The following is a 9,119-nucleotide window of genomic DNA, read 5'->3' as shown; positions in this document are numbered from 1 at the left end:
TCTTGCAGGAACCTAACTGCCCAACTGAATCATTTGGATGTGAAAGGCCAGCAGGTGCAGGCACTTAACGTTCCAAAATAATTTAAGATCTCCTCAATTTAAAGGTAATGTTTGATCTAATTGTCTAATAATCTAATTGTTTTATGATTTATGATGACGCCATTTATCTTTTTATATTTGTTCAAAACTTTCTAAAACGGAAAAAAAGACACAATTCAATCGATATCGATCAACAAAGACGTAAGAATATGTAATATACTGTATGTTGTAAAATATGTTGAAAGCTTGTGTGGAGATGACTGAGCTGCTCAGTCTGTGTCTGCAGGTATACAGATGTGTTGAAGGCTTGGAGATGACTGAGCTGCTCAGTCTGTCTGCAGGTATACAGATGTGTTGAAGGCTTGGAGATGACTGAGCTGCTCAGTCTGTCTGCAGGTATACAGATGTGTTGAAGGCTTGAGATGACTGAGCTGCTCTAGTCTGTCTGCAGGTATACAGATGTGTTGAACTTGGAGATGACTGAGCTGCTCAGTCTGTCTGCAGGTATACAGATGTGTTGAAGGCTTGGAGATGACTGAGCTGCTCAGTCTGTCTGCAGGTATACAGATGTGTTAAATAATAATAATAATAATAATGTTGAAGGCTTGGAGATGACTGAGCTGCTCAGTCTGTCTGCAGGTATACAGATGTGTTGAAGGCGTGGAGATGACTGAGCTGCTCAGTTTGTGTCTGCAGGTGTACAGATGTGTTGAAGGCTTGGAGATGACTGAGCTGCTCAGTCTGTCTGCAGGTATACAGATGTGTTGAAGGCGTGGAGATGACTGAGCTGCTCAGTCTGTCTGCAGGTATACAAATGTGTTGAAGGCTTGGAGATGACTGAGCTGCTCAGTCTGTCTGCAGGTATACAGATGTGTTGAAAGCTTGAGATGACTGAGCTGCTCAGTTGTGTGTCTGCAGGTATACAGATGTGTTGAAGGTGTGGAGATGACTGAGCTGCTCTAGTCTGTCTGCAGGTATACAGATGTGTTGAAGGCTTGAGATGACTGAGCTGCTCAGTCTGTCTGCAGGTATACAGATGTGTTGAAGGCTTGGAGATGACTGAGCTGCTCAGTCTGTCTGCAGGTATACAGATGTGTTGAACTTGGAGATGACTGAGCTGCTCAGTCTGTGTCTGCAGGTATACAGATGTGTTGAAGGCGTGGAGATGACTGAGCTGCTCAGTCTGTCTGCAGGTGTACAGATGTGTTGAAGGCTTGGAGATGACTGAGCTGCTCAGTCTGTCTGCAGGTGTACAGATGTGTTGAAGGCGTGGAGATGACTGAGCTGCTCAGTCTGTCTGCAGGTATACAGATGTGTTGAAGGCTTGGAGATGACTGAGCTGCTCAGTCTGTCTGCAGGTATACAGATGTGTTGAAGGCGTGGAGATGACTGAGCTGCTCAGTCTGTCTGCAGGTATACAGATGTGTTGAAGGCGTGGAGATGACTGAGCTGCTCAGTTTGTGTCTGCAGGTGTACAGATGTGTTGAAGGCTTGGAGATGACTGAGCTGCTCATTCTGTCTGCAGGTATACAGATGTGTTGAAGGCTTGGAGATGACTGAGCTGCTCAGTCTGTCTGCAGGTATACAGATGTGTTGAAGGCGTGGAGATGACTGAGCTGCTCAGGTGTGTGTCTGCAGGTGTACAGATGTGTTGAAGGCTTGGAGATGACTGAGCTGCTCAGTCTGTCTGCAGGTATACAGATGTGTTGAAGGCATGGAGATGACTGAGCTGCTCAGTCTGTCTGCAGGTGTACAGATGTGTTGAAGGCTTGGAGATGACTGAGCTGCTCAGTCTGTCTGCAGGTATACAGATGTGTTGAAGGCGTGGAGATGACTGAGCTGCTCAGTCTGTCTGCAGGTGTACAGATGTGTTGAAGGCTTGGAGATGACTGAGCTGCTCAGTCTGTCTGCAGGTGTACAGATGTGTTGAAGGCTTGGAGATGACTGAGCTGCTCAGTCTGTCTGCAGGTATACAGATGTGTTGAAGGCGTGGAGATGACTGAGCTGCTCTAGTCTGTCTGCAGGTATACAGATGTGTTGAAGGCTTGGAGATGACTGAGCTGCTCAGTCTGTCTGCAGGTATACAGATGTGTTGAAGGCTTGGAGATGACTGAGCTGCTCAGTCTGTCTGCAGGTATACAGATGTGTTGAAAGCTTGGAGATGACTGAGCTGCTCAGTTGTGTGTCTGCAGGTATACAGATGTGTTGAAGGCTTGGAGATGACTGAGCTGCTCAGTTGTGTGTCTGCGTCTGCAGGTATACAGACGAGGAGGCATACAAAGGTATTGATTTTGGTATGTTGTGCAGATCACAGTTACCATCCTCCTTCCTTACCTGTTCAATGAATATCCCAGAGGCCTCTCTACATTATGGACAAGGTGTGTGTATCAAAACCCTTTTTTCAAAAACCAATGTATGAATCCTGCCGTCTGCATGTTATGTTAATCATTTAATTTAAAGATGTAATATTAAAACATTTTGGGATCCCACAGACTTCACCCTCCCTACACCTCTGATGAACAGAACGGGACACCTGTTCAACCAGCATGCACTGCAACATCATCCTGGCTGTGGATACGGAGAACATCATCAAGCCAGTGTCGTCACACCCTGATCTGTTTTACCTGTCTTTGTGATAGTCTCCACCCCCCCTCCCCCAAGTGTCGCCCATCTTTCCCATGATCCTCTCTGTTTCCTCTCTATCCCCTGAGTTCTCTGTTTCCTCTCTTTCCCATGATCCTCTCTGTTTCCTCTCTATCCCCTGAGTTCTCTGTTTGACTGTTACTAGTTTGTTTTGTAGTTTTTCCAGAGTTTTGCCTGTCTTTCTCTAGTTCCCGTTTTGTAGTTTTTCCAGAGTTTTGTCTGTCTTTCTCTAGTTCCCGTTTTGTAGTTTTTCCAGAGTTTTGTCTGTCTTTCTCTAGTTCCTGTTTTGTAGTTTTTCCAGAGTTTTGTCTGTCTTTCTCTAGTTCCCGTTTTGTAGTTTTTCCAGAGTTTTGTCTGTCTTTCTCTAATTCCCGTTTTGTAGTTTTTCCAGTTTTGTCTGTCTTTCTCTAGTTCCTGTTTTGTAGTTTTTCCAGAGTTTTGCCTGTCTTTCTCTAGTTCCTGTTTTGTAGTTTTTCCAGAGTTTTGCCTGTCTTTCTCTAGTTCCTGTTTTGTAGTTTTTCCAGAGTTTTGTCTGTCTTTCTCTAGTTCCCGTTTTGTAGTTTTTCCAGAGTTTTGCCTGTCTTTCTCTAGTTCCCGTTTTGTAGTTTTTCCAGAGTTTTGCCTGTCTTTCTCTAGTTCCTGTTTTGTAGTTTTTCCAGAGTTTTGCCTGTCTTTCTAGTTCCCGTTTTGTAGTTTTTCCAGAGTTTTGTCTGTCTTTCTCTAGTTCCCGTTTTGTAGTTTTTCCAGAGTTTTGTCTGTCTTTCTCTAGTTCCCGTTTTGTAGTTTTTCCAGAGTTTTGCCTGTCTTTCTCTAGTTCCCGTTTCGTAGTTTTTCCACAGTTTTGCCCGTCTTTCTCTAGTTCCTGTTTTGTAGTTTTCCCGGTTTTGACCATTCTGAGCCTGCCTGCAGTTCTGTACCTTGTAACACCACCCTGGATACTGACCTCTGCCTGACCCGGAACAACTAAATTCATGTTCTCAGACAGTTTACTAAACAACTAGTGATTTTTAGAACCACACAGAGAGTTACCTCAAGTCAGCACAAAGACAACAGGAGCCTCTGTGATTCCAGCACTTTTTAATTTTTAAATTAAATTTTTTTAAACATCATCAAATCAACTAGAATTCACACCATTTTGACATTTTCTACATTTAGTTGTGTTACAGTCTGAATTGAAAATGTATTACATTGAGATTGTGTGTCACTTGTCTACACAATACCCCATAATGTCAAAGTGGATTTGATTTAACAAATTCATTGCAAAAAAAAATGAAAAGCTGAAATGTCTTAAGTCAATAAAGTATTCAACCCCTTTGTGATGTTAAGTTACATAATAAGCTGCATGGACTAACTCTGTGTGCAACAATAAAGTTTAACATGATTTTTGAATGACTACATCATCTCAGTACCCCGCACATACATTTAAATACAAGGTCCATCATTCGAACTGTGAATTTCAGGGATCGACAGGTTTCCACGCCTCAGCAGAGGCGACCTGATCCCTGGGATCGACGTCTTGGTCGGCGTCCTGCGGCTGGAGCCGGGCGCCGGGTTGCTCCCTCTCCGGCCTCTAGGTCACCAGGCGCACACCTGTCACCAGCGTTATGCACACAATGACACTCACCTGGACTCCATCACCTCCTTGATGCCCTTGTGTCCCTCCCTTTGGTTTTCTTCACTTCCTCGTTGTTCCTGTCTTCATGTCGGTGCGGCTGTTTCTTAGCGCATCGTTGTTCCTGTCTTCATGTCGGTGCTGTCTTCATGTCGGTGCGGCTGTTTCTAGCGTACATCGTTGTTCCTGTCTTCATGTTTCTTAGCGCATCGTTGTTCCTGTCTTCATGTCGGTGCGGCTGTTTCTTAGCGCATCGTTGTTCCTGTCTTCATGTTCCTGTTTCTTCATCGTTGTTCCTGTCTTCATGTCGGTGCGGCTGTTTCTTAGCGTACATCGTTGTTCCTGTCTTCATGTCGGTGCGGCTGTTTCTTAGCGCATCGTTGTTCCTGTCTTCATGTCGGTGCGGCTGTTTCTTAGCGCATCGTTGTTCCTGTCTTCATGTCGGTGCGGCTGTTTCTTAGCGCGTTGTTCCTGTCTTCAGCTGTTTCTTAGCGTACATCGTTGTTCCTGTCTTCATGTGTGCGGTGCGGCTGTTTCTAGCGCATCGTTGTTCCTGTCTTCATGTCGGTGCGGCTGTTTCTTAGCACATCGTTGTTCCTGTCTTCATGTCGGTGCGGCTGTTTCTTAGCGCATCGTTGTTCCTGTCTTCATGTCGGTGCATCGGCTGTTTCGGTAGCGCATCGTTGTTCCTGTCTTCATGTCGGTGCGGCTGTTTCTTAGCGTTGTTCCTGTCTTCATGTCGGTCGTTGTTCCTGTTCTTCATGTCGGTGCGGCTGTTTCTTAGCGCATCGTTGTTCCTGTCTTCATGTCGGTGCGGCTGTTTCTTAGCGTACATCGTTGTTCCTGTCTTCATGTCGGTGCGGCTGTTTCTTAGCGCATCGTTGTTCCTGTCTTCATGTGTTTCTTAGCGCATCGTTGTTCCTGTCTTCATGTCGGTGCGGCTGTTTCTTAGCGCATCGTTGTTCCTGTCTTCATGTCGGTGCGGCTGTTTCTTAGCGCATCGTTGTTCCTGTCTTCATGTCGGTGCGGCTGTTTCTTAGCGCATCGTTGTTCCTGTCTTCATGTCGGTGCGGCTGTTTCTTAGCGTACATCGTTGTTCCTGTCTTCATGTCGGTGCGGCTGTTTCTTAGCGCATCGTTGTTCCTGTCTTCATGTCGGTGCGGCTGTTTCGCACATTGTTCCTGTCTTCATGTCGGTGCGGCTGTTTCTTAGCACATCGTTGTTCCTGTCTTCATGTCGGTAGCGCGGCTGTTTCTTAGCGTACATCGTTGTTCCTGTCTTCATGTCGGTGCGGCTGTTTCTTAGCGCATCGTTGTTCCTGTCTTCATGTCGCTGTAGCGCATCGTTGTTCCTGTCTTCATGTCGGTCTGTTTCTTAGCGTACATCGTTGTTCCTGTCTTCATGTCGGTGCGGCTGTTTCTTAGCGTCTTCATCGTTGTTCCTGTCTTCATGTCGGTGCGGCTGTTTCTTAGCGCAGCTGTCTTCATCGTTGTTCCTGTCTTCATGTCGGTTCCTGTCTTCATGTCGGTGGCTGTTTCTTAGCGCAGTCTTCGCATCGTTGTTCCTGTCTTCATGTCGGTGCGGCTGTTTCTTAGCGCATCGTTGTTCCTGTCTTCATGTGTGCGGCTGTTTCTTAGCGCATCGTTGTTCCTGTCTTCATGTCGGTGCGGCTGTTTCTTAGTACATCGTTGTTCCTGTCTTCATGTCGGTGCGGCTGTTTCTTAGCGCATCGTTGTTCCTGTCTTCATGTCGGTGGCTGCTTAGCGCATCGGTTCCTGTCTTCATGTTGCGGCTGTTTCTTAGCGCATCGTTGTTCCTGTCTTCATGTCTTCATGTCGGTGCGGCTGTTTCTTAGCGCATCGTTGTTCCTGTCTTCATGTGTTGGTGTTTCTAGGCGTTGTTTCATGTAGCGCATCGTTGTTCCTGTCTTCATGTCATGGTGCGGCTGTAGCACATCGTTGTTCCTGTCTTCATGTCGGTGCGGTGTTTCTTAGCGCATCTGTTCCTGTCTTAGCGTTTACATCGTTGTTCCTGTCTTCATGTCGGTGCGGCTGTTTCTTAGCGCATCGTTGTTCCTGTCTTCATGTCGGTGCGGCTGTTTCTTAGCGCATCGTTGTTCCTGTCTTCATGTCGGTGCGGCTGTTTCTTAGCGCATCGTTGCTGTCTTCATCGTTGTTCCTGTCTTCATGTCGGTGCGGCTGTTTCTTAGCGTACATCGTTGTTCCTGTCTTCATGTCGGTGCGGCTGTTTCTTAGCGTTGTTCCTGTCTTCATCGTTGTTCCTGTCTTCATGTCGGTGCGGCTGTTTCTTAGCGCACATCGTTGTTCCTGTCTTCATGTAGCGCATCGTTGTTCCTGTCTTCATGTCGGTGCGGCTGTTTAGCGCATCGTTGTTCCTGTCTTCAGCTGTTTGTCTTACATCGTTGTTCCTGTCTTCATGTCGGTGCGGCTGTTTCTTAGCGCATCGTTGTTCCTGTCTTCATGTGTCGGTGCGGCTGTTTCATTCGGTGCGGCTGTTTCTTAGCATCGTTGTTCCTGTCTTCAGTGCGGCTGTTCCTGTTTGTTCCTGTCTTCATGTCGGTGCGGCTGTTTCTTAGCGCATCGTTGTTCCTGTCTTCATGTCGGTGCGGCTGTTTCTTAGCGTACATCGTTGTTCCTGTCTTCATGTCGGTGCGGCTGTTTCTTAGCGCATCGTTGTTCCTGTCTTCATGTCGGTGCGGCTGTTTCTTAGCACATCGTTGTTCCTGTCTTCATGTCGGTGTGGCTGTTTCTTAGCGCATCGTTGTTCCTGTCTTCATGTGTCGGTGCGGTTCCTGTTTCTTAGCGCATCGTTGTTCCTGTCTTCATGTCGGTGCGGCTGTTTCTTAGCGCATCGTTGTTCCTGTCTTCATGTCGGTGCGGCTGTTTCTTAGCGCATCGTTGTTCCTGTCTTCATGTCGGTGCGGCTGTTTCTTAGCGCATCGTTGTTCCTGTCTTCATGTCTGTTTCTTAGCGCATCGTTGTTCCTGTCTTCATGTAGCTGTTTCTTACATCGTTGTTGTTCCTGTCTTCATGTCATGTCGGTGCGGCTGTTTCTTAGCGCATCGTTGTTCCTGTCTTCATGTCGGTGCGGCTGTTTCTTAGCGCATCGTTGTTCCTGTCTTCATGTCGGTGCGGCTGTTTCTTAGTCTTCATGTCGTGCGGCTGTACATCGTTGTTCCTGTCTTCATGTCGGTGCGGCTGTTTCTTAGCGCATCGTTGTTCCTGTCTTCATGTTCCTGTTTCTTCATCGTTGTTCCTGTCTTCATGTCGGTGCGGCTGTTTCTTAGCGTACATCGTTGTTCCTGTCTTCATGTCGGTGCGGCTGTTTCTTAGCGTACATCGTTGTTCCTGTCTTCATGTCGGTGCGGCTGTTTCTTAGCGCATCGTTGTTCCTGTCTTCATGTCGCATCGTTGTTCCTGTCTTCATGGTGCGGCTGTTTCTTAGCGTACATCGTTGTTCCTGTCTTCATGTCGGTGCGGCTGTTTCTTAGCGTACATCGTTCCTGTCTTGTTCCTGTTTCTTAGTACATCATGTCTGTCTTCATGTCGGGCTGCTGTTTCTTAGCGCATCGTTGTTCCTGTCTTCATGTCGGTGCGGCTGTTTCTTAGCGCATCGTTGTTCCTGTCTTCATGTCGGTGCGGCTGTTTCTTAGCGCATCGTTGTTCCTGTCTTCATGTCGGTGCGGCTGTTTCTTAGCGCATCGTTGTTCCTGTCTTCATGTCGGTGCGGCTGTTTTTAGCGCATCGTTGTTCCTGTCTTCATGTCGGTGTCTTCATGTCGGCTGTTTCTTAGCGCATCGTTGTTCCTGTCTTCATGTCGGTGCGGCTGTTTCTTAGCGCATCGTTGTTCCTGTCTTCATGTCGGTGCGGCTGTTTCTTAGCGCATCGTTGTTCCTGTCTTCATGTCGGTGCGGCTGTTTCTTAGCGCATCGTTGTTCCTGTCTTCATGTCGGTGCGGCTGTTTCTTAGCGCATCGTTGTTCCTGTCTTCATGTCGGTGCGCTGTTTCTTAGCGTACATCGTTGTTGTCTTCATGTCGGTGCGGCTGTTTCTTAGCACATCGTTGTTCCTGTCTTCATGTCGGTGCGGCTGTTTCTTAGCGCATCGTTGTTCCTGTCTTCATGTCGGTGCGGCTGTTTCTTAGCGTACATCGTTGTTCCTGTCTTCATGTCGTTTCTTAGCGTACATCGTTGTTCCTGTCTTCATGTCGGTGCGGCTGTACATCGCTGTTCCTGTCTTCATGTCGGTGCGGCTGTTTCTTAGCGTACATCGTTGTTCCTGTCTTCATGTGTCGCTGTAGCGTACATCGTTGTTCCTGTCTTCATGTCGGTGCGGCTGTTTCTTAGCGCATCGTTGTTCCTGTCTTCATGTCGGTGCGGCTGTTTCTTAGCGCATCGTTGTTCCTGTCTTCATGTCGGTGCGGCTGTTTCTTAGCGTACATCGTTGTTCCTGTCTTCATGTCGGTGCGGCTGTTTCTTAGCGTACATCGTTGTTCCTGTCTTCATGTCGCGGCTGTTTTTAGCGCATCGTTGTTCCTGTCTTCATGTCTGTTTTTAGCGCATCGTTGCTGTCTTCATTTCTTAGCGCATCGTTGTTCCTGTCTTCATGTCGGTGCGGCTGTTTCTTAGCGCATCGTTGTTCCTGTCTTCATGTCGGTGCGGCTGTTTCTTAGCGTAGCGCATCTGTTGTTCCTGTCTTCATGTCGGTGCGGCTGTTTCTTAGCGCATCGTTGTTCCTGTCTTCATGTCGGTGCGGCTGTTTCTTAGCGTACATCGTTGTTCCTGTCTTCATGTCGGTGCGGCTGTT

At 47.4% G+C, this 9,119-nt stretch overlaps 1 long non-coding RNA gene across 3 annotated transcripts; it reads left to right on the top strand.

Moving 5' to 3' along the window:
- The first annotated feature begins 635 nt into the window (after nt 1-635).
- On the top strand, nt 636-2,267 carry LOC127915597 (uncharacterized). 3 transcript variants are annotated; one of them, XR_008091396.1, is made up of 4 exons: nt 650-845; nt 958-1,013; nt 1,398-1,509; nt 1,843-2,267. It is a non-coding gene; the product is annotated as an uncharacterized LOC127915597 (long non-coding RNA). The 3 variants fall into 3 exon arrangements; XR_008091397.1 differs by lacking the exon at nt 958-1,013 and having other exon boundaries at nt 636-735; nt 1,178-1,509; XR_008091395.1 differs by having other exon boundaries at nt 650-1,013.
- Nucleotides 2,268-9,119: the final 6,852 nt, after the last annotated feature.

The sequence above is a fragment of the Oncorhynchus keta genome, chromosome 35 (assembly GCF_023373465.1).
Source record: "Oncorhynchus keta strain PuntledgeMale-10-30-2019 chromosome 35, Oket_V2, whole genome shotgun sequence".
In the NCBI taxonomy this organism is placed as follows: Eukaryota; Metazoa; Chordata; class Actinopteri; order Salmoniformes; family Salmonidae; genus Oncorhynchus; species Oncorhynchus keta.
Note: the sequence above shows the minus strand (reverse complement) of the source record. Positions and strands in the feature narration are given on the sequence as shown.